The sequence below is a fragment of the Zalophus californianus genome, chromosome 11 (assembly GCF_009762305.2).
Source record: "Zalophus californianus isolate mZalCal1 chromosome 11, mZalCal1.pri.v2, whole genome shotgun sequence".
Lineage (NCBI taxonomy): Eukaryota > Metazoa > Chordata > Mammalia > Carnivora > Otariidae > Zalophus > Zalophus californianus.
The window spans coordinates 48,579,894-48,603,755 of NC_045605.1; the positions used below are offsets into that span (position 1 = coordinate 48,579,894).

Here is a 23,862-nt window from a genome sequence, read left to right on the forward strand (position 1 = left end):
TCCCACAATACAAAATGTTATGAACACTGACCTGTGATTTCTTTGAGGGCAGAGAGCATGTCTTTTTCTTATATGGGACACCTGATAATAGGACCTCAGCATGGAAAGGACTTCTTTGTCTAAAGTGAATGCCTTCTTGCTTCATCTGCTTTCATGAAGGGAACTATTAGTAGTCTTGGTTGACAGAAAAAAGCCTTCATATGTCTGCTTGCTGTGACAAAGATCAAAGATGTACGTTTGGTAAGATTCTGTGTCTCTGGGCTCTCCCATAGTGCTTTGCAGCTCTTGAAGAGCGGTACCACTTCATCCATTTGTGACTGAGCTCCTTCATGTCAGGGACCCTGTCTTCTTCCTCTTTTCTCCTTACTGTGGTAGATGTCATGCTCTGCATGTAGGCATTCAGTCAGTATTTGTTGAACTGAATTAATCACGGGCTGCTTCATTTCCCTCCCAGAGAGCAGAGACCACATCTTGACCATTCCCACTTCTATCTTACCCATATCTGCATTGTGGCACACATTCTGTACCTAAAGTTTGGTCAGCGAATGCATATGGACTTCAGGTTTCAGCTTTCTTTTTGCTGAGTTCTTTATGCTACCATTTTGCTTCTTTAAAGCGAGACCCCCAGAAGTATGCATCAAGGCATTGGCTTGCCCCAGGAACGCATAAGAGGAACCAAACACATGAATAAAGTGCCTTCTCATCTACAACCATAAAATGTCTCCCTCTCACCTGACAGTTTGGGAAACAAGGTCCAGGAAGGGAAGGACTCATCTAGGGTCACATGGAGAGATTGTACCAAAGCTGGAATTAGAACCCAGATTTCATGACATCCAACCCAAATTTCTGTCTTCTTAGCATCTGCCCTCTCCCTTTGTTTACTTCCCCACCGCAGCTGCCAGAGACCAGGCCCTATCCCTCCCTCCTGACTCTTCCCCGCTGCCAGCCTCAACACCTCCAGCCCAGCCTCCACATGGTTGCCACGGTGATCTTCTAAAGTACAAATCATATCTTGTTTACTTTGTTGTGTAAAGTCCTTTAGATGTTCCCACCACATGTGGGATAGAGTCCACACTCTTTCACATGATCCACGGGGCAGTGAAGGATCGTCTCCTGAACCCCAGGCCTGCTTCTCGTTTCTCCCCGCCAGGAGCCTATTTCCCAGCTGTGTTCAAGTGTCTACAGGGACATTGTACATGGCCGCCCCCATTCCTCCTGCTCTCTCTGCCCAGACCATCATCTCAATCTTAGCAGCTTCTAGTATCTTCTACACAGACGGTGAGCTCCTTTGCTGAACCACCGTCTCTGTCCTCTGCCCCCACCCCCCACACTCCCTCGCTCTTTAGAGCTACTCACTAAACACCTTGTGTTCTCCCTTCTACCCTGTGGCTCTAACACTTCTTTCACTTACTTTTTGAATACATGTCTCTCCTAGGAGACCATGAACTCCTTGAGGACAGGGGCTGAGTCTTATTCATATTTGTGTTCCCAGAACCTGGCAGTAGGTCAGGCATATAATAGACACTCCATTACACAGCTGCTGACTCTCTGGAATAAATATAACTTCCATAACCCTTCACAGTGAATTAACTCAACTTATGGTTTTCTTTAAATTAAGCCTCACATGGGATGATAGTTGAATTATGTAAGACTTAAAGGAAGGAGAATATATTTAAAGAAAAGCAGCACTTGGAAATGTCTTGCTTTTATAGGTGGTGCACAAATATTTCACAGCAACCATAGGATAATGTATCAGCAAATTGGTAATACAGAATGGCCAGAGGGCCACTGAATATCTCTGTGGGGCTGTTCATAACTGCCTTCCCACTGCTTCTCTTTCCAGCCCCTGGTTTGCTGAAAGGAGTCAGTGTGGTTACCTGTTAAGTGAAGAGAGCTTGGGTCACATTCAGATCCTTCCTTCATCAGGGAATAGATTTTCAGCTACTTCTCCAGCTCAGTTGTTAAACTCATTCCGCCTGATTTACCAATTGCCGAATTGTTCATTTGTTTATTTATTAATGATGCGAGTCCCCTGGGCTTCAGAACTAGTTTCAAAATGCTACCACTCCATCTGGTTTAAGTAGAGCATACTAAGGAGAAATGAGAGAAACAATGGGACTGTGAGGTTAAGGGGAAAAAAGGCACTGCCTGGCAAACAGGAAGGAAGCAGGGAGAAATTCAGATCCTTTTTTCTTTATGATTTTTGCTGGGGGAGGGAAACTATTTTCAGCAAGAAGACATGCTTTCGACTTCTACCTGCAATGATCTGATATTCAAAATCCATGAGGTCTGAGTCCGTGAATGACTTTATGAATCATGTTGAGGCAGGCTCATCTCTGGAGCCCAGGACAATAGGCTTTGTTCTTCCCTTTTCCTGTCTGTTTCATTATTCTCTTGGGCCCTTCCTATGCTTGAGTGCACACGGCCTTGTAGGACATTCTGCCTGTGGAATGAGCCAGGGTAGGCATCTTGGCTTTCTGCATCCTAGATTCTCCAGCACAAGTGCCATGCCCCTTGATGAATTCATGTTATTTGCACAGAGCCAGGAAGGAGATGGTAGTTAGAGATGGGAGCTTTTGGCATCTTTCAGATTCCACTTAGAGTCCCAGCTTTGCTGCTTCCCACTTGAATGATCATGGAGATTCCACTTTGTTTAACATTTACGAGCCTCAGTTTCCTTATCTCATAAGAGGAGCTAATTTTTAATAACACTTACATAATAAGCTCGTTCAGAAGATTAAACAAGCTCAATGAAAGACCTTCACAGTAAGTACTCTGGAGCCATTAACTGTTTTTATAAGATCTGAATGCACTTTCACTCTACACAACCACTGGTCGTCACAGCGTCCATCCCCTCCCACCGTGAGAAAGTGTGGGAAGGCATTGTTGGCCCCATTTGGCCGGGGGGAGGGGCTCATAAACCTGAGATCCCCCCCAATAGTAATTGTCCCCTCTCCACCTGCCACCTTTTGGTTGTGGTGGCATATCCTCTGTTCACCTTTTCCACAGCATGACTCAGACCTTTTCCTTCTGACAGCCAATCTTCTGAATGAGGGACAATAACAATCAAATATTTTGGCGTTATATACCAGGGAGCTAATAACTAACTCTCTTTGCTTTCTCCATTTAGAAAACAAAGGCTACTGTTTTAGAACGCACTGAGCAAAGATGGTACAAAATCTGACTGGGTCACAATATTTGATTTATATTGTTTTCCCTTTGTATCAAAGAAGAGGATGGGGTACATGTCCTCCATGAAGGAGAGCAGGACAGAAGTGCAGAGCGGCAGGCATGGGGCTGACTGAGTTGTCCCTGCACCTTACTGATGCTCATGGTCTGATTACATGTTGCCTGCTGTTCATTTGGCCCTTTCTGAGAGGCCTGGAGGGCAGAACAAAGACTCAGTTTCCCCAAGTTGTGAAAGCTATTTAGAAGCTGCATACCCTCCTCAGACTGTCCAATGACTATGAGTATTGAAGGAATCGTTGTATTAGCCAGACCTTTGTTGTATGCCCTCAGGACCCCAGACCCAGCACGGTCCGCCAATTCACGGCCAATTTATTTCAGACGATTTGGAAGAGATAAAACTATAACAGTAATACATTAGTTACAATACTAGCCCTTATAACAGTAAAATCTCAAAATGAATAATGGTTTAAACACAACAGAAGTTTATTTTCTTTTTCATGAAATCCCAAAACTTGTTTTAACTTTTCTCTGGGCAGTGGTTCAGAGACTTTTTCTATGCTGTGTGTGGCTCCTCGAGGCTTCCAAGGTCAAGGATTTATTTGCATCAAGCTGGTGGGAGAGAAAGGGACATGAAGGCTTTCAAGGGGAATGTTTCCATGGGCCAGGCCCATTCCATTTCATTGGCCAGAACTCACATTCCCTTGGCCAGAACTCAGACATACGGCCGCACTTAACTTCTAGGTGGGGCCTAGTTTTGTGCTCTGGGAGAAGAGGAAATGATTTTGGTGAACTAGTCAGTCTCTGCCACCAAACAATAATGACAAAAACTAACATTTATAAAGCATTTGCTTGTGCCAGGCATTGTGTTAGCACTTTATCTACATTATTTTTAAATTTCATATACTATATGACTCGCCAATTTAAAGTATACAATTCATCGGGTTCTTTTTTTATATTCACCGAGTTGTGCAACCATCACCACAATCAATTTTCAATCATTTTTAACACCCTAGAAAGAAACCCATATCCATTAGCAGTCGGTCGTCACTTCCTCCCAATCCCCTCCCCAGCCTAAGGCAACCACCAGTTTACTTTCTGTCTAGATAGACGTGCCTGTTCTGAACATTTCATATAAACAGAATACCTACATTCTTTTATAGGATCCTCACAACAACCCTACAAGGTAGGCATATTGTTATTCCCATTGTACAGATTAACAGGGGATCTCGTTGCCTAAATGACTTGCTAAGTTTTTTTTTTTTTAAGATTTTTATTTATTTATTGAGAGAGAGAGAGAATGGTAGAGAGAGAGCATGAGAGGGAAGAAGGTGAGAGGGAGAAGCAGACTCCCTGCTGAGCAGGGAGCCCGATGCGGGACTTGATCCCGGGACTCCAGGATCATGACCTGAGCCGAAGGCAGTTGCTTAACCAACTGAGCCACCCAGGCACCCTGACTTGCTAAGTTTTAACCCTGTCCCTCACTGAATGCCATCATCCTGGGCTGAACCCCAAGTATAAAGAATAATCATGCCATGATTTGGAGGGAAAGAGTGGAAGGGGTGTTTGTTTGTTTGCTTTTAATGACCATCATGTCAAAAAGCTGCCTTCTTCATGGATGACTCTGTTAGTGAAGCGACAGGCATTTAGGAGAGAGCTTGAGATTGAAGCCCAGACCTACCACTTTACCAACGTATGCAGAGTATACGTTCCTTAATTGCTCTTGAGTCTTAGTGTTTTTATCTCTAAAACAGGAATAATGTATCTCTGCTGGGAGGATTCAGTGAGATTAACCTGTGTGAAAGCTGTTCCCACAACTTTACGCAGTTGATGCCTTGCCAGTGTGCGTTGTTCCTGCTTAGAAGTGAGATTCCAGCTATAACTGGGCGGCCACAGAAATTATGTTAATGTATCTGGGCCTCCAGTATACTGTCCAGGGAGAAGTTTTTGTGACTTGAATTTTATAGCATCCAGATTACAACCCAGGAGTGGCTGAGACCCTAGGAGGATCTGGCGCAACAAGGGTGAGAAAAATGGGACATATTCTCCAGGATAGAAAAACAATGTGCAGAGTCTCATCTGTCAACTTCTGATCTCAGCTGGGCAGAGCCGCTTGTTATAGGCACCGGGAAAGAACCAGCTGAGCTGGTGAATGTTGGAAGTTGCTTGGGAGAGAAGATAAGCTGGCTGAGTTTCTGTAGGCAAAGAGCCAGTAATGAGGTTTCCAGCTTTCCATCACATGCCCTTTTCATCACTTTCAGCTCAGCCAGAGACGGCAAAGCCTCATACTCGGGGACCAAGTGTATATTTGAGAGACTCAAGGAAGTAGTTATAAAGGAGTGAATTGTGCTTTTGTTCCATTGACCTGTTCCCCACTCTACCCTGTCCTTAGCCATCACAATAGGAAAATCTAGGCATGAGAGCATGGAGAAGACAGTGGGGGAAGTTATGTTGGTGGTGGCTGGCTCAGTCATATAGCCAGAAGAGATCATCAGAGAGAAAAGACCTGAACTCTAGGTAGGATTATGGACGTATTTCAGCCTTAAAAATATGCCCTAGAAGCCTCTGGTTCTGCCAGTGACTTACTCTCTCTGAGCCTCCGTTTCCATTTAGGATTGTTATCTGGACAACCATGCAAGCTGCAACCTGCATAATTCCAGGTGGCTCCATTCATATACACTAGGGGTGTATATTGTAAACATGGAAAGGGCCAGATACTAAATATTTTAGGTTTTATGGGCCATATGGTCTCTACTGCGACTAATCAACTCTGCTATTGTCATGTAAAAGCAGCCATAGATAGTACATAAACAAATGGGCATGGCTATGTTCCAATAAAACTTTATTTATGGGCACTGAAATTTGAATACCATATAATTTTCACATGCCTCAAAGCATTTTATTCTTCCTTTGATTTTTTTTTTTCAGCCAATTAAAATGTGAAAACCATTCTTGGCTTACGGAGTGTACAAAACCAGACAGTGGGCCAGATTTGGTCTGCAGACCATGGTTTGCAGACTCCCAACATACACTAAAATATGTTTATTAACCTCTAGAGAGATGCAATGTGGTGCCCTGATCATTGTAAGGGCAAAATAAGAAAATACATCTAAAGTGATTAGCCTAGTATCTGCCCCTTGTAAGTGGCCAGCAAATAGTCATTATTACTATTAGCCCCTTAAAAAAAGGAATCTGTTTACTCTCTGTTTGTCATGGACATTTGGAAAGGGAGGCAGTTACGTTTGGTTGCTTAACATTTCTACTATATTAAACTTTTACTATTATTAAAATAGGTATTAAAATTAAAAATACAGAAACTGGTTTGGACAGGTAGTGGTATTAGTAGACCATACTGTTTTCGGTTTTTTGGTTTTTGGTCTTTTCTTTTCTTCCTAACGCCCCTTGTTGCCTCTTCAACTTCTAGGTGCTTTAGTACTTGGTCTGTGCTGTGAAGTACTCCATGAAAAATGAGATGAGACCTTTTCTCTCTAGGAGCTCTTAGTATTCTCCAAAGCGAGTATATACATCCCAAGAGTATGCACGATGACAGCCCTTCTCTTTATGTAGATTTTTCATCTCAGCCTTTAAATTTCTATTCTCATATAGGTTTTATAATGTACATACTGTGCCATAGCGCAATGGCTGTACATCCTACAGTTTATAAATATATAAGTATTTAGATAATGAGGGTATGTGCTTGAAAAATTTTGAATGAGGATGTCAGCAACCAAACTTTAAAGACATTTGGTCTAGGAAGAAGTAAAAAGTATCCCGATGGGAAACAAGAGTTAGTATGAGTGATGTAGGTTCTTATTCACAATGACACACGTGTTTTTAAGATATGAATTAAGATTTACTCTGGTGTCTATTTTGTGGCAAGTAGGTAGCAAGACATTTTACATTTTTAATTTCATAATAACAAACAGCTATATGAAATAGGTTCTACTATCCCGATTTTATAGATGATGAACCAAGAATCAATTTGGAGAAGTTAAGCAACTTGCAAAGGTCAGCTTGAATGAATCAGGACTATTTAACTATAAAGCATGACATTTTCCACTTCAGCCTTCATTGCATTGAAGAAGTTCATGAAAAAGGAACCATCATTCTTTGGCATTCCTGAACTCCGAAGTTAGTTGCTTTCCCATTACATGTTCTTAGGTTACTGAGTGGTAAATGGATAAAATTCCACTCCCCCAGAGATCCATGATCAACTTCTTGCCCCCATGCCCACCCAGGACCTTTGCGTAGCACATGCTTCTTACTCTGAGTGGAATCTCCTTAATTGGATATCTGCTAGTTATCCATCAAGATTCAGCTTAGACATCACCTCTTCCAGGAAGCCTTCCTGCCTTTACTCCCCCTCCCCAACAAAACTAAATTGGATGCCTTTCCTCTAGGCATCTATAGAACTTTAATGAAATACCTTATAAAATAAGCTATACACTGTGTAGTTAGCTATTATCTGCTCATTACTCCCTAGAATGGGAGTCCAGGGAACAGAAAATCTGACCTTGATTATATTATTCTTCTGCCATCCAACATAATAGTACAGTGCTGCAACATAGTAGGCCCTCCATAAATACTCATAGAATAAAGGAATTCCTTCTTCATTGATTTGGAGTATGACATAACTTTGGCAAAGAAATGGGTTGAAGTTTGTCTTTACCAAAGTTTCCTAGGCTAGGACAAATTAGTGGATATAAATTAGATTATAGGGGACCAGATAATGGAAAAACAAAGCAATCCTTCATGTGTATGAAGACTTTTTCCTTCTGGGTTTCTCAGAAACTAAGGAGGATGCACAGACTTGAATCAATCAAATTTATATTAAAATATATCTGATTTGTCAATATATATCAATTTATATATATATATAAGCATATACATGTTCATGTGGGTGCACATATATAAGCCCACACATATTCATGAGCATGAATTCATAAAAATAGACTACCACAATTTTTATAAGCTGTCTATTGGGTCACAGCATGCTCAGCAAAAGGATAAAGTTCATTAACACTCTCCAGGTTGGCTGTTCCTGCAGAGTCATCCAGTTGCTTTAAATCTCCTTTGGTCATAAAGCTATTTCCCTCCTTACCTCTTTCTTTAAAGGGAACTAGCATTACTGAGAGCTTTTGCAATGTTAGAGATACTCAACAGAGGTGATCTCATTTAATCCTCAGATATTTGCACAAACCCATAGGTCTTGAACCCAAAGAAAATGGGTCAAATCAAAAGCAAGTCAAGAATTTTACTGAAATTGAAAATGCTCACTAAGAAAGCAGGAAGAAGAAGGGCAGGAAGACTAAGAAAAAGTCGGAATTATGTTAATTTCAGTTACAAATGAATATTGTTAAATTCAGTTATACAAATTTGTCACATGGGATTATACCAAATTAATTTATTGGTAATAAAGTGAGAAAGAGTGACCATTAGAACAGACTTTTTATCAGAGCAGGGAGGGGCCTTTTCAGTTGCTTGAGAGAAAAGCTGTCTTCTCACCACCAAATGTTGCTACATGTGAAGGGCTTTCTTACTCGCTGAAAGGGGACAGCATTGGAACAGTTGTCCCCAGACTTTTATAATTCATAGACCAGAAACATTTCAGAACAAACTTTTATAGGCCAACAGAATTGCCAGCTCATCTTGCCAATAAAATGAAGAACATGGAAAAAAACAAAGCAAACAGGATTAAAAACTAAGATATATTCTTACCATCATTTCAGAAATATAAAGACAACTTAATAGCAAAAACAATGGGAAGAAAAACCAAATAGGAGGAAGGACATAGTCTTATAATAAAGGAAGGTAATTTTAAGCTTGATGAAAATCACCACACCCTGCTTACTCTTCTCAGTCTGCCCTGGAGAAAAGGGTCAGGGACCAGCCTCCAGGGACCACTGCCTCAGCTATAACTAGGTTTGAAGTCACGCACATACCGATTTAAGTTCAAGCCCTACAAATTCCTATCCTAGCTATGATACCTAGAGCAGGTTACTCCACTTTCCTGAGCTGGGATTTCCTCCAGTGTCAGATGAGGATTATATCTGACTGACTGCATTAATTTCCTAGGGCTGCTGTAGCAAAGTATTACAGTCTAGGTGGCTTACCACATCAGAAATGTATTGTCTTACGGTTCTGGATCCCAGAAGTCTGAAAACAAGAGCCAGCAGGGCCATGCTCCCACTCAAGGTGCTAGAAAAGGATATGTCTCAGGCCTCTCTCCTAGCTTCTGGGAGTTCCTGGGCTTTAGCAACATGACTCCAGTCTTCACATAGTGTTCTGACTGTGCATACACCTGTGTCCAAATTTCCCCCTTTTATAAGGACACTAGTCTTATTGGATTAGAGACCCACGTCCAGTAGAACAACTTGTTAACTAATTACATCTGACACAATCCTTCTTCCAAATAATGTCACACTCTGAGGTATTAGGGGGTTAGGACTCCAATATACGAGTTTTGGAGGGATACAGGTTAACTCATAGCACTGACCAATCTCATGGAATTATATCAAAGCCATTCACAAGACAGGCTGAATACTTTGTAAAGTCCCAGAGCAACATAAGGGTTTGTTTTCTCTAAGAAAGTTTATAATTGAGGAATTTATGATTTGGGGACAGGAAGCAATTTACACAAGGATATATAACTAAGAAATAGTGAAACTAGGGCTTTGAACACATCCATTTAATAAATATTTTAAATACCTATTACGTGGCAGGCCCTGTTCTAGTGATAGAGATTCAGCCTTGAACAAAATAGACAAGGCCTTTGACCTCATGGAGCTTAAATTCTAGTGATGGGGGGGGAATAAATGTTAATGAAATAAACAAATAAACATATAGCATACACTGAAGTAGAGGTAAGTACTCTAAATAAAAATAAAATCCAATAAGGGAGTAGTAGCAAATAACAGTGGAATGGAAGATGCCATTCTATATAGGATGTCAGACTTCTTCTATGAGGATACATGTGCACAGAATCTTTCCTGACTGCAGTGAAGGAGCCAATTCTAAGTGAAAGGGGAGCCACTGAAGGGAAGTGAGAGGGGAGTGTGGGGGTCTGATTTTTTTGTTTGTTTTGTTTTGTTTTATTGGCAGTAATTGTAACTATTATTTTATTTTATGTATTTATTATTTTTTAATATGTTAATCACCGTACAGTACTTCATTAGTTCCTGATGTAGTGTTCCATGATTCATCATTTGTGTACAACACCCAGTGCTCCATGCAATACGTGCCCTCTTTAATACCCATCACAGGGCTAACCCATCCCCCCACCCCCTCCCCTCTAGAACCCTCAGTTTTTTTCTCAGAGTCCATAGTCTCTCATGGTTCCTCTCCCGCTCTGATTTCCCCCCTTCTTTTTTCCCTTCCTTCTCCTAATGTCCTCCGTGCTATTTCTTATGTTCCACATTTTTGTTTTAAAAGAATCACTCTGGCTGCTGTGTGGACAGTAATTTGTAACAAGGCAAGAGGCAAGTAAAGAAACCAGTAGGAGGTGATTGCAGAGATCCATGTGAGAGTTGGTGGTGGTATAGACTGGGGATAAGGGCAGAGATGGAGGAAAGATTTGGGATATATTTGGAAGACAGAATTAACAGCATTTGCTGATGAATAAGATGTGGGATAGAAGATGAAAAGAAGAGTCAAGAACAACTGCCAGGTTTTTGGCCTGAGCAACTAGGTGAATGATGATGCCATTTATCGAAACATATCAGGGTACACCAGATTTGGGAGAAGAAACCAGTTTGGTTTTGGACATTTTAAATATAAAAAGCCTATCAGATGGCCGAGTGGAGATTCTTAGATGTGGTATGCAACTGGGTGTAATTAATCTGGAGTTCAGGGCACAGTTTAGGATTAGTGGTAGGTAGTCTGTAGGTGGCATTTAAGCCTTGACTGGAAGTCGTGGCCTAGCAAGTGAGTGCAACTAGAGGGGTCTAATGATGAGCCCTGGGGCACTATAAATTTGGGAGATCAGGAGAAGGACCCAGCAGGAGAGACTTAGAAGGATAAGTTGGGGAGGTCAGAGGGAAACCAAGTGGGTCTCAGGAACCAAATAAGGAAGGGGGTTGATTCAGGGAAGTTGTAACGAATTCTGCCAAAGGGCTGGGAAGAGATCAAGTACTTCCTGGCCATTAGTTTTGTTAGTGTGCCAGTCATTACTTACCTAATGAAAGCAACTCTGGTGGGATTTTGAGGGTAAATTAAGTCAGTTAAGGAGATAATAAGATAGGAGGAAGTAAAAACAATGAGAACAGACACTTATATTTTGTGTTCTCTGCTTCCTCAATTTCTTAGAAGCAGTAGATGTAACAGTTCCAAGAGCAGGATCTGCAGTCTTAGACTTTGGTCATTATTCTGACCATGCCATTTATCAAGTCACCTAACCTCTCAAGCCACAGCGTCCTCATCTACAAAGTAGAGATAAGAATGTAACCCATTTAAAAATGCTGTGAGGGTTAAATAAGATAAGCAATAAAGTTTAACACCTTGCTAGCCCATAATAAATGCTCAATAAATATTACAACTTTCACTAATGTCAGCAAAGTACTGGTGTAGGTTCAAGGCTCCACACAGTTTGTTATGTCTGGGAGCAATTGGTAGCATGAGGGGATAATTATGACAGAATACATGTTATTGTCGGGGCGCCTGGGTGGCTTAGTCGTTAAGCGTCTGCCTTCAACTTGGGTCATGATCCCAGCGTCCTGGGATCGAACCCCACATCGGGCTCCCTGCTCCGTGGGAAGCCTGCTTCTCCCTCTCCCACTGCCCCTGCTTGTGTTCCTTTTCTAGCTGTGTCTCTCTCTGTCAAATAAATAAAATCTTAAAAAAAAAAAAGAATACATGTTATTGTATGAGGGTGCCTAGGTGGCTCAGTCATGATCCCAGGGTCCTGGTATGGAGCTCTGAGCCCTGCGCCCAACTCCCCCCTCAGCAGGGAGTCTGCTTCTCCCTCTGCCCCTCCCCCTACTCATACTCTCTCTCCCAAATAAATAAATAAAATCTTAAAAAAAAAGAATATATGTTATGATTATCCTTGACATGGGAACAGAGCAGTATGTTATAATGTAAAAACTATAAACACTCATCTATATTAGTTTTCCATGGGGTGTGTCATGGCAGAATAGCCAGGCAATGCAGGGATATAGACAAAGAAATGGCTCTGGCAGGAATTTGGAGGGATCATGGCAGATGAAGGATCTGGAAATCATGGAAAGTCTTAGAATAGACCATGCCTCATCAGGCCATAGGGTGGATAACCCACATATCAATATATAGGAAATAACCATCTATCTTGTAAGCATAGTTATCACTTATTTACTCTTGGCTACACGCCTTTCTAACCATTGAGAAACTCAAGTCCCTCTCTCCCAACCCCCAATATGTCTCATACCTGTTCCTACAGTGCCTAGTATTAAGTATGGTCATGAAAGAGGCGGGCACCTCACCCATGCATATTCCAGACCCCCTAGTAAGACGCATATAGAGAGAAATAAACAAGGAGGGGATAGTCTATATGTGAACAAATTAACTTGGCCCTTGAGTCATTCTCTAGAAACACAGAGCTAAGAAAATCTCTCCTGTTTAGGTCTGCATAGCCTGGAACATGGTAGCACCACCTTGTCCCATAGAGGACTACAACTCAAGGAATGTTGATTGCCTACATTGAAGATAGCAGTTTCTTAAATGGATGGATGACTTCATCAGATCGAGAGCTCACAGGTGGCCAAATGCTAGGGTATATTGACTTAGAACAGGAGTTTGCAGTGGAACTTTCGAGAAAGAGATAACTGTCTCCTTGCCTGGCACACTTTGACTTAATGGCAGTAGAGGTATAGCTGTGTGCAGGCGTTCACCGTCATGATGAATTTTGTGACAGGTGCTTGTTTGAAACAGGTGAAGTAAGCCTATTGGTCTCACTGTGAACAGTAAGCGACTGAAAATACGCTTTCCTGGGCTGGTGAGTCCATTTGACCAATGGTGGAAGTGGAGTAAAGAGAAGCTACTGAGCTGAACAGGCAACTGAGAGCAGCGCCCTGGGCCTGCCATTCTCTGGCAGAGAGCCCGTGCATTCCTGGTGACATTCTGCCATCTACATGACGGACGTCTCTGAGGCTGTCGCCCCTTCTTCGCAGGCAGGCAGATGGGAAGACTCCTTGGCAAACACCAACTGACATTTTAAGAGACCATTTAAAGGGAAAGTGAGGCAGAAATCCATTTTCCAAAAAGACGTATGCTAAGAAGAACAGTCAGCAGGTTAGGATTATGCACTGTAAGTCAGGCGCTGTACTCTCGTGATATGATTTACTTCATCTTGCAAGGTAAGAATTAGCAAACCCATTTTATGGATTAACCAATGCATTTTACCGTGAATTAGTGGCAAAACCAGGGTTTAAACACAAGTCTGTTTCCAAAACCTATGATCTTTTTCTAATTTCTACTAACGGCCTTAGTAAATAAATCTCCCATTGCTCATCTGCCTCTGACAGTGAAGTAGGAAGGAATGGTAGGTTTAACAGTGTGGACTCTGCAACCAGGTTGCCTCGAGTCAGTTCCAGCCCTGTCACTGAGCAGCTGTGATCCTGCTCGGATTTGTTAACCTCTCTGAATCTGTTTTCTCATCTGCCATATGTTGTTCACAATAGCTCATACCTACCTCATCGGTATGTTTTGAAAATTAAATTGAGTCTGAGCACCTAGAACACTGCCTAACACCGTAAGAAGGACTCAGCAGTAGTCTTCTTATTATCAACAATACGTTTTCTAGCACTGATATTCAGTGAACACGGGGATAGTACTGACATTGTCAGAGAAGAAGCAAACAGCTCAGGCACTGGGCTGCTCCCCCCTGCAGCCTGATAATGATTTGGGGGTCAGTCAATGGTGCTGTTACTGATTTCTGCATGTCTTCTCATATCCAGGGCTTCCAGGCTTTAGAGATAGCAGAGTAGGCTAGAACAATACTGTTCTTGACATCAGAAGACCTGGGTCGGGGTTCAGGATCAAATCACACTTGGAAACTGTGGTATCTGGGCAAGTCCCTTTATCTTTCTTGCTATAAGTTCCTCATCCGCACAGTGAGGAGGTTGAACTCCCTCATCGCCAGGGTTCCTTGAACCCCTAGATTTTGGTGAACATCCAGCAAAGTCATTTAACTTCCCTGAGCCCTGGTGGCTCATTTATACTGTAAGCGCTATACCTCTCCTGGTTGCTGAGAAGCTCAGAGAGAGCGAAAGTGTCTGGTACACTGTGACATGCTCTGCAAACATGAGGGCTGATCTTTGCAGAACTCTGATGAGAATTAACCCTGAATACTATGGCCCGCTAGGCATATGTTTGAGATGCAGGGGCTTTTTGCATTTTACCATCTTTGCCTACCCCTCACTGGGTTGGGTGGATCCACCTTAACAAGGTGTGGGGGAACACAAGTGGAGGATGGGGGTGCAGTACTGATGGTGGGAAAGCATCTTATTGGTTAATGCTGATACATCCCAAGCACCAATTGCTGTCGCTGCTCCCAAAGCTGATATATTTATCAGGATGAGTTACAAGGAAATATATGTACCCAAGGAACGAGAATGCTGCATGGTCACCCCCTGTGCTGTAAAATATAAGAGTCTAGGAGGGGCTGTTTTATAATTCATCAGGTTTCGCTAGTGAGTTCCGTCGGAGTCTTAGTTATAAAGGCAAGTGTGAACCGGACGGCAGACAGGAGAACCTGGCACCAAGGAGACGGAGAAGCTGCCTGTGGTGCCTCCTGCCTCCTCCCTGCTTTGTTCCAATAATTTTGCGCTCGGTAAGTTCCCTGGCTTTGCAGCTAATCGTTGTTGTTGAATAAGCTTGGCAAATGAATGTGTAGTTTGGAATATGCACTTGCTGTCAGAAGTGTGTGTCAGTGTTTGGGCTCCTGACAAATTCCACAGTTCCCTTTAATGAGCAAAATAGCTTAAAAGATGAAACAAAACCCGACAAATCAATTATTCACCTTGGTCCTTGGAAGGCTGCTTTCTTTGGTTGCTAAAGTTTCTCAGGTTTCATTCTGTCAGTTTCATTTGTTGGAGGAGCTTTGAAAAGAACAAGTCTCTTTGTCACGAAATTGTTTTTCTTAGCTGCCAAAAGGAGGTATGTACAGGGTGGTTTGTCCATCCCCACCCCCAGCTTACTCTCCCCAGCAATCGGTAAATCTTAAAACAGCCCGTTTGCCTGGTAACCAGCTCCAACAGAGCTGAACCTGTGCAAGGCAAGATTCAAATTGCAATCTTTTGTGTGAACAGAACTGAGGGGCTGTGAATAATTGTCATTGTGGAGATGATTGTGAAACTCGGTATGGTGGTAGTCCCTGCATTTTGCCGGGATGGGATCAGAATCCGGAGGAGATTTGCATTTGGCATGCCTGTTGATGATGTGGAAAGGGAGTGAAAGAAAAGCCTGGTTCGTATGGAAAGAGCTGTACAACACACCCGTAGGACAAACAAATGCACACGGCATGACTGTTGAATTTGCGTAACTTGTAATTGTTTTCTCTAGTTTCCTATTGCCATTAAGAATTACCTGAAGCTGCGTTTTGATCCTCAGCTGGGTTTGCTTCAGGTCCTCGTTCTGGGTCCTGGCGAGAGGCAGGGTGAGTGCTAACTCCTGGTCAGCAAACCATAGGAAGTCATTTCCTCCTTCTCCGAAGGAAAGAAGCAAAAGCTGTACCTTCCCGGACTCCTTTCTGCTGTGTTCCTTTGCCTCTGTCCAAATCTCATGGAAACCAACAGCTTGACGTACTTTTTTTTTTTTTTTTTTTTTTTTGCAGTAGCAGATTTAACTGTGGTGTCATATGGCATATTATATATGGAGAGGAATAGCAAGACATTTTTCTGAATGTTTAAGTGCATCTGGCTTGTTGACATTTGCTTTATTTCACCAGCAAGGAGCTACTGTCTTCTGAACCCATACATGTTTGTCTGTCCGAAGTGTTTACCTTACGCATAATTGCACTTTCTCTTTACATGTAGAATCTGTAGATCTGACAAGAACATCCTCTTTATCCTCAAGGAAACAACTTGTTTTAGCATTTCTTTGAAAAGAATGGATGCATTAATTTTCCCCAGGGGCTTAGCTAGCTCTTTGATTTTCCTGATAAAAATTTTGGTCATCAGTACCACTATGCTTCCGATAAAGTTATTTTGCCTTTCCTAGTATACTTTCCGATTGCGCCAAAACTTGGCAGATTTGGAATGTGGAATATATCTTTTTGCAGAAACACATTTTTCAGGCATATTTCTTTTGTCCCTAAATAGCTTTTCCATATACTTTCCATTTCTCTGAAGAAGTTCTGTTTAAAAGACTAGAGGAGTGATGTATTGTGGTTGGCACTTAGGGGTGTGTAACCTGAGACTTGGTTTCTAATCTACAAACGGCTGCCCCACATGGGGTCTGTAATATGTCTTTTCGTCTTATGTTCAGCTCAGAGCCTCTGGGCTCCAGCACTAATGATTAAGGTAGCAAATTCAGCAAATCATTGCAGGTATAAACAAACATGGGCATCTGATAGTCTGACCAGCCTGTGAGGCTTTGTAGAGCTTGGGACACACAGCTGAAGGTTCCTGAAAATGTTAATATATTTTAATGCCAAGAACAATATAGTTGTAAAGTACTTTTGCGATGTATTGTACACTGGATTTTACTGTGCCACATTTTTTTTAAATCGCATGCCAGAGCCCATGGTTTATTTTGTGGCAGTATCTGGGTTTTGATCCAATGTGGTTTCATCGAGAAATAAACCAACGTACCAATCTCAGTAAACTGAGTTTCTTCTTATTTGGTGATGGTTTTTTTCATCTTCTCCACCCACCAAGAATAAGATCTATTTATAGGAACAAAAGAAAATTTAGCTTGAGTTATTCTCAATTAAATTTGCAGCAAGACAAACATGAACTGTGACAGGAACCTTCTGAGAGAGCACATACACACAAAAACACGTCTCTCAACAAAGGATTAAAAGCCAAAGAGGCATTAACATTTTGCCTACGTGACATATATCATTTTCTTTGAGAGAGATTGGGAAGGGTGAAAGGGGGAGAGGTTTAAAGGAGCTGTTCAGAGCCTGGTTTCAGCCATGTGGGAGTGAAAAGGGCAGGGGCTTTGTGTGGCGGTGGTCCGCGCCTCATTCTCCTTATCTGTCAAATGGGGGAGGGGAGACTTAGGAAGATTACTCAGAGAGATGTTGTATGTAAAGCACGTGGTACACTGTGTGGCACAAAGGGGACCCAGTAAAAGGTAGTCGTTCTTGTTATGAGTCAAATTTCACAAAATATGTTAACAAAGTCTGATGTTGGTTTTGAAAGAACTGTACACAGTAAATAGGAAGGTTATAAAAAATTTTTCTTGTTAGATATAGTTCTTATAGCTAGATAATCTGTTTTTGTTTTGGAAACCTAGTAAAGATGGTATTATTACCTTTCAGTGTACTTTTAACTGATTCTCAGAATGGCATCCAAAGTCCTTACATTATTCAAAGAACAAACTTGGTTTCATTTGGGGAGCATGGAAGCAAACTGATGCCAAATAATATGATAGCCTTCTAAGATTTTTGCTCAGCAATGATTAGGTCATAACTCTGGCCCCGACACTGCATTAAAGTACCTTATTATTATAATAAATATCATTGATTAAGTCCCATGCAGAGTACTCAATGTATTACCTTTATTTTCTCACTTAATCCTCATCATTATCCTACCAAGTAGGTTCTCTTTTGCTTCCCATGACCAAATGAGGAAATGAGACTAGAGAAAATTTCATTTAAATACTACTAATTTAAATTGGGGCATGGCAGCATCAGAATTTGGACTCACACCTGTCCGACTGGAATCTACACTGCAACCACAATACACTGGAATTATCTAATAGGATTTGCCCAGCTCTACATGGTTCCATTTTGGAAATTTGGCCCTATATCTGCTTTGATTCTTCTCCCCACATATTTAACCTCTATCAGTTTAGAGGGTGTAAAAAAATAATATTGAAGATTTCCTTTTCTTTTGCTCTCATTTTTGGTCTATGCCCATCAAGATCACATTTTCCTGAGCTGTCTTTGTAATTCTCACCAAAATATAAAACTTAGTATAAAAAGATATAAAAATTTAAAAGGCCATAAATCTACCAAACTCAAGATACTGTCTAAAAGTTACCCTGAATCACTACTGTCCTTTGACCTGGGCAACCTTCCTCTGCACCTCTGGTTTTAGAGGAGTCTGTTTGCCAAGATGTGGGCTTATTTGGATCTTTGTCTCTAGACCATATTCTGGATAAATAGAACCCCAAAATTTCTTCCCCAAACAACCCTGAGTCCACTTCCAGGAATTAGATGCTGTGCCCACCCCTGGGTGTGAAGGAAAACCAACAGGCTGCTGTTTGCCTGGGAGTGGGGGAGGTGGCTAGGGAATGGGAATTTGTTGATCAGAGCTTGGACTCATGAGTTGGGATGTTCACATAGGGACATGAAAATCGTTTTGTGGTGTAAGAAGAAACAGTGGCAAAGAAGAGGGGCTGGCCCAGGTGTGGGGGCCTGTACTTGTGTTCTTGCTCTGGACCGCAAAAGTATTAGGGACAGTCCTACCCTGTGCTGAAGAATATTTGCTTATATTTCAGAACAGTGAAGCTAAAATTCCAGTGGGTTGGTTTTGTGGGACTTTTGTTTTTGCTTTTTTGACCTTTTTTCCCATTAAGCCAACTGAAATCACTTGAACAGGGAAGTGGCCAAAGCTATGAAGATCTCATACTAAAAGCTTTTTAAGTTCCATTTTGGAACTGAAGCAACATGATCCATCGAGGCTAGACATTGGCTTTTCTTCCAGTTCAGAGGCATAGACTGACTTTGGAAGGTGACTGTAGGGTCAGCTGGATTAAAACTCTCTGCCATTTATCTTTTATGCCATTTGAAAATATAGTTGCTCAGAGAGAGCAACCTGTTAATTTCAGGTGCCCTTTTCTTATCTTTAGTTTTAAACTGTGGTTGTAACCCTTTGTGCTGTGGACTAATGGAAGGCTGCCTGGTGTGTCCACGTGGCACCCGGCCTTACAGGCTGTTCTGAAAAGCAGCAGTGGCATCGAATGGCTTTATGTGGCCTTCAGTCATTATCATGGCCCCTTCTTCTGTCCAGACCTCATGTTCCCAATGGCTCCTTTTCATCTTCTGTTGTATTGGATACAAAGACCCACCTAAGAAGAACTAACAGCCAGGAGTTCCAGGCAGCAAAATCTCTGTAATTATTAAGAATCTTGAGGATTTAGGGTTGTTGTTTTTTTTTTTTCTTTTTAATGCAGTGGAAGCTATTATGCAATGAAGAGTGATTTTTGTTTTTGTTTTTGTTACTCTTCCTAAAGTAGTTTCTAGATGGAAAGGCAGAATACATCTTGGGAAGTATTCCTTACTACCAAATCTTACAACCTTGCTTTCCTTAGCTATAAAGCAAGTATAATAATTCCTGTCTCGAGGCTGATGGGAAGATGTAATTGAGATAACTCATATCCCAATAAACAGCTATTCCCTCATCCATGTGGAAACATCTGGCACAGCAAATACTTTGCATATAGTGTGACTACAGTAAATGTTTACTCAATCTGAAAATACAGCAGTTAGGGGCGCCTGGGTGACTCAGTCAGTTGAGCATCCAGCTCTTGATTTCAGCTCAGGTCATAATCTCAGGGTTTTGAGATCAAGCCCCATGATGGCCCCTTCACTCAGTGTAGAGGCTGCTTGTGCCTCTCCCTCTGCCCTTCCCCTTGCTCTCTCTTTCCTTTTCTCTCTCTCAAATAAATAAATAAAATCTTAAAAAAAAAGGCAAGAAAGAAAAGAAAATACAGCAGTTAAACTGACAACTCTGTGACAACCAAGGTTTATGCCACATTTATTTTGCCTAGCAGAGATGGTAGTAGGAATGGTCCAGGGAGACAAACAAAAACAGGACAAAACAAAATTTGTCATTTAGCCTCTACATTGACAACTCCTGGTAGTGTCCATGTTGGAGGGTGATAATCCCATTGATTTTTACTTTTTTGTGCTTTATGTATCTTTTGAATGAGCATGCATTATTTATACGATTAGGAGGAAAAGGGAGAAAAAATATTTTTAGGGAATTGAATTAAAGTGGGAAAATGTTATGGATAGATTGTGGAAGATATCTAACTCTATGGGAAAGTCAAGTCAAATATAAAAAAAATATTCAAAGTATTTGGGAAAGAGATGTTTTCTGGTCTGAATAATCCAGATTAGCTTACTTTATTTACTTGTTTTTTTTTTTTTGTCTTGTATTAATCATTTATTAAGCATAGACGAGTGCCAGGTGTTCTGCTAGGTGCTAAGATTACAAAGATGAAAAATTAGAATCTTTGAACTCAAGGAGTTTATAATCCAAGGGAAATGAACACATGAGCCCACAATTTGAACACAGTGCGATTCTCACTGCCAACACAGGAGCAGGTAAGGTTGCTCCCTAGTACAGGTAACAGAAACCATGACTCAAACTGACTTGTTCAATAAAGGGAATGGATTGGTAATTGTAACCTCAAAATACAGCAGTAAATCCAACTTTAAGAAGTCTGATCCTGTGGCTCACAAGGTTGTCAAGAAACCCATTTCTTTTGGTTTTGTCATGCTGCCTCTTTTGGTATTGGCTGCACCCTAAGACTAAATGCCCTCGTAATCCCAGGACAGTTGTCAATGGCTCCTGGGAAACTTGTTTTCTTAGTCCTTTCTAGCCAGAGAGAGATCCTGAGAGTGGTTCATAAAATTCAGTTTGAATGGACTGGCTTACCCATGAACATAAAACCAAGTCACTGGCTGCATTCTGAAAGACCACCTCTCCATGACCTTATGAGTTCCTAAACAAAATCTGGCACCTGTCGCTATTAGGAGGGGATGGTAGTGGTGATGGACACTAGCCCAGCATCCAACAGTCATCTTCAACTTGTGATATGTACAATGCATCATGTACAAACGTTCACTAGAATTAATATGTAGCATAATGGAAAGAAGGCCACGCATATGATGGTGCATCTCCTTAGATTAGCTTCCATGTTGAGTAGGGGTTTGCCAAGTGATAAGAAACAGGGAAAGCCTTCAAGGTAGAGAACAAAGCTCTCTACAGTAACAACTAACCAGGTAATTTTTCAACTCTCTGCTTATTTTTATATTGGCACTATTGCCAATATATTGCAAAATTTACCAGCCAGAAGCCATCTGTCTAGTGGTATAATTAACAGAAAACCTAACGTATCAGTTTCACCAAAACCTGCTGTTGGATGATGGCAGTTGGGTTTTAAGCTAAACTACAGTCAATTGTTCTTATTTTTTACAGTGTGACTACAGATTTGGTCAATTCAGTGTGAGCCTTAAAATTTATGTCCCCTAGATCAAAATTACAGTACTTTAGAGCTAGACTATACCATTGTCATCTTTTTTCCTCCCTTTTTGCTTCTTATGAAACCTGTTCAAGAAGGCTAATGATTCACCCAGTGCCTCAAATTTATTTGGATTTTGATATCATGAAGTTTGTGGTGCTAAAAAACGGGTGCTTTTGACAAAGATGTGTTTGCCAGTTGTATATACTTCACATTGAGAATGAGATAGACTAGAAGAAAATATTTGTTAGTCAAATGTCCATGCTTTATGGCAAAATTAGTCTTCGGTAACTGTGTGATTCACAGTTTATACAATTTATCAATCCTTCAGTTCTTCAGCGTTGGGCAATACTCACCATTTACTTGAGGAAGTAAAATGTTTCCTGAATAAGATTGTAGTGGTTGGGCTTGGTAACAGTTTCCACTAAAACTCCTGGATCCAAATTCAATTAGCTGTGTTTGGATTGTTTTCTAGCTTTGCAACATAGAAGAGGAAGTGGCAGGATTTAATTACTTTCTATAGGAAGTATACTCATACTGTTGATGATTTTTCTGGCATCCAGATGTAATCATAAAACTTTTTTTTTTTTTTTTTTAACTCATGAAGCTTGTCTCAATACCCTCAACTTGCCTACCTAACGAGCTTGCACCTAAATATTCATTGGTCTAGCCTCTTTCCAAAGAACACTCAGTAATGACAAGACACAGAATCAAAGTATATTTCCTCTGGCCATTTGCTTCTGGTATAATAAATCTGTTCAGAAAACTTGCAGCCAGTCATGGGCAAGTGGTCCCAATCCAGCTGTGTCAGTGAGGAACCTAAGACATACTCAGAAAACATATGTAAGTTAGAGAAGATTACAGTAGCCACACAGGAAATGCTCACAGGGCTCTGGTTTCTTCTCTTCAGATTAGACAGCTTTTCAATACAGAGAAAGAAGCAACTAAAAGTAGTGGAAGGATGATGGATAATGTTGGTTTAAAAACACATATGTCACCCAGGTATTAAAAGATGTCATTATCCCATGACACAACTTCACTTCCCCATAGCACAAACCAGATAAACTCTTTTGTTTTATTTTGAGATTTCATTGTACCAGTAGAGAAATGGCAAGAGAAACTGTTTTTTGGTTGAATTTTTTAGCTCATCTGTAAGTGTTTTGAGTTTCTGACATATAGGGGTTGCTAAAGAGATATGAGAGAGCAGAACTGATATTCAGGCTGCAGACGGTATTCCTGGTTCTTAAACCACTGAAATACTTCTATTCTTGTTGGTAAATAGCTTCTACTCAGGGCTGTGTGAGCACCTCCATCCCAACTGCTTTAGACCTTCCCCATTCCAGTCCCCTTCACAGGGCTTTCACACATCTCCCCGATGGAACAACTAAGGAGCTCATCAATGAACTGAAGATTCAGTAAGGAGTTAATGCCTGGCACAGTTAGTCGTTAAATATTTTGACATCACTGTTGTATGAGACCCATCTTATTTTTTAAGAACTTCTGGCTACAGTTGAGAATAACATTCAGACACAGAAAGAACATATAATTTAGTGCTAAGATGTTTAAGACAGCCCTGTGTAGTTTTTTTGTTTGTATGTTTGTTTGTTTTTAGAGTGATAAAGGAGATATTATTTGAGACGGGAAAAAAATGGTCAGGGATTTGGATAGGGTGGGAAGGATACAAGCAAAATGTACATTTTATTTATTTATTTAACCAATAATAACTAAATTCCCCATTTGTTTGCTACCACATTATCTTGTTTACCTCTCATGATAGCACTATGGAAAGAGAGGAGAAAATAAGGCTTGAATCACATAGCTAGAAAGTGTTGGAAAGCCCATCCATTCTTGCCCATTATACCCAAGACTTGGTATTAGGTGCTAACATGATAAATATGAAGATATATTTTTTTACTTGTAAGGGCCAGAAACAAACCTAAGGAAATATTGACAGCCCTTCAGTGAATGAAAGAATGTTCCTGGGTGTTCCACAATCAAGAGCATCATTTTAAAATATGACTGGGTAATACATTTTTATACTGCTGGCTTCAGTTGCTCCAATAGCAATATAAAAAGTAGAAATGTGAGCCATAGGGAACTAGCTAAACTCATTATAATTTGATTATCTAATCTTTCAATATTAGTCTTCTTATAATCTTTCCATAGTATGGGAACATTAGAAAAAGTGACAAAGCACGCAGCCTAAACATTTAGTCTATTGACAAAGTTTTGCTTTCCATCTTTAAATGAAAACTGAAAGAATAAGACTCTTTGTTAATGATT

At 41.0% G+C, this 23,862-nt stretch overlaps 1 protein-coding gene across 27 annotated transcripts in view; it reads left to right on the forward strand.

The window, feature by feature from the left end:
- The window catches only part of DLG2 (discs large MAGUK scaffold protein 2), a 2,208,086-nt gene that overhangs the window by 1,986,779 nt on the left and 197,445 nt on the right, over positions 1-23,862 (forward strand). Inside the window, exon 1 of one of the 27 annotated variants that reach the window (XM_035722721.1) lies at positions 14,789-14,989. The exons of the other annotated variants lie outside the window; for them this stretch is intronic. The gene's annotated coding sequence lies outside the window, so the exon portion shown is untranslated. Of the gene's footprint in view, positions 1-14,788; positions 14,990-23,862 lie in introns of those variants that run through there. 27 annotated transcript variants of the gene reach the window in all.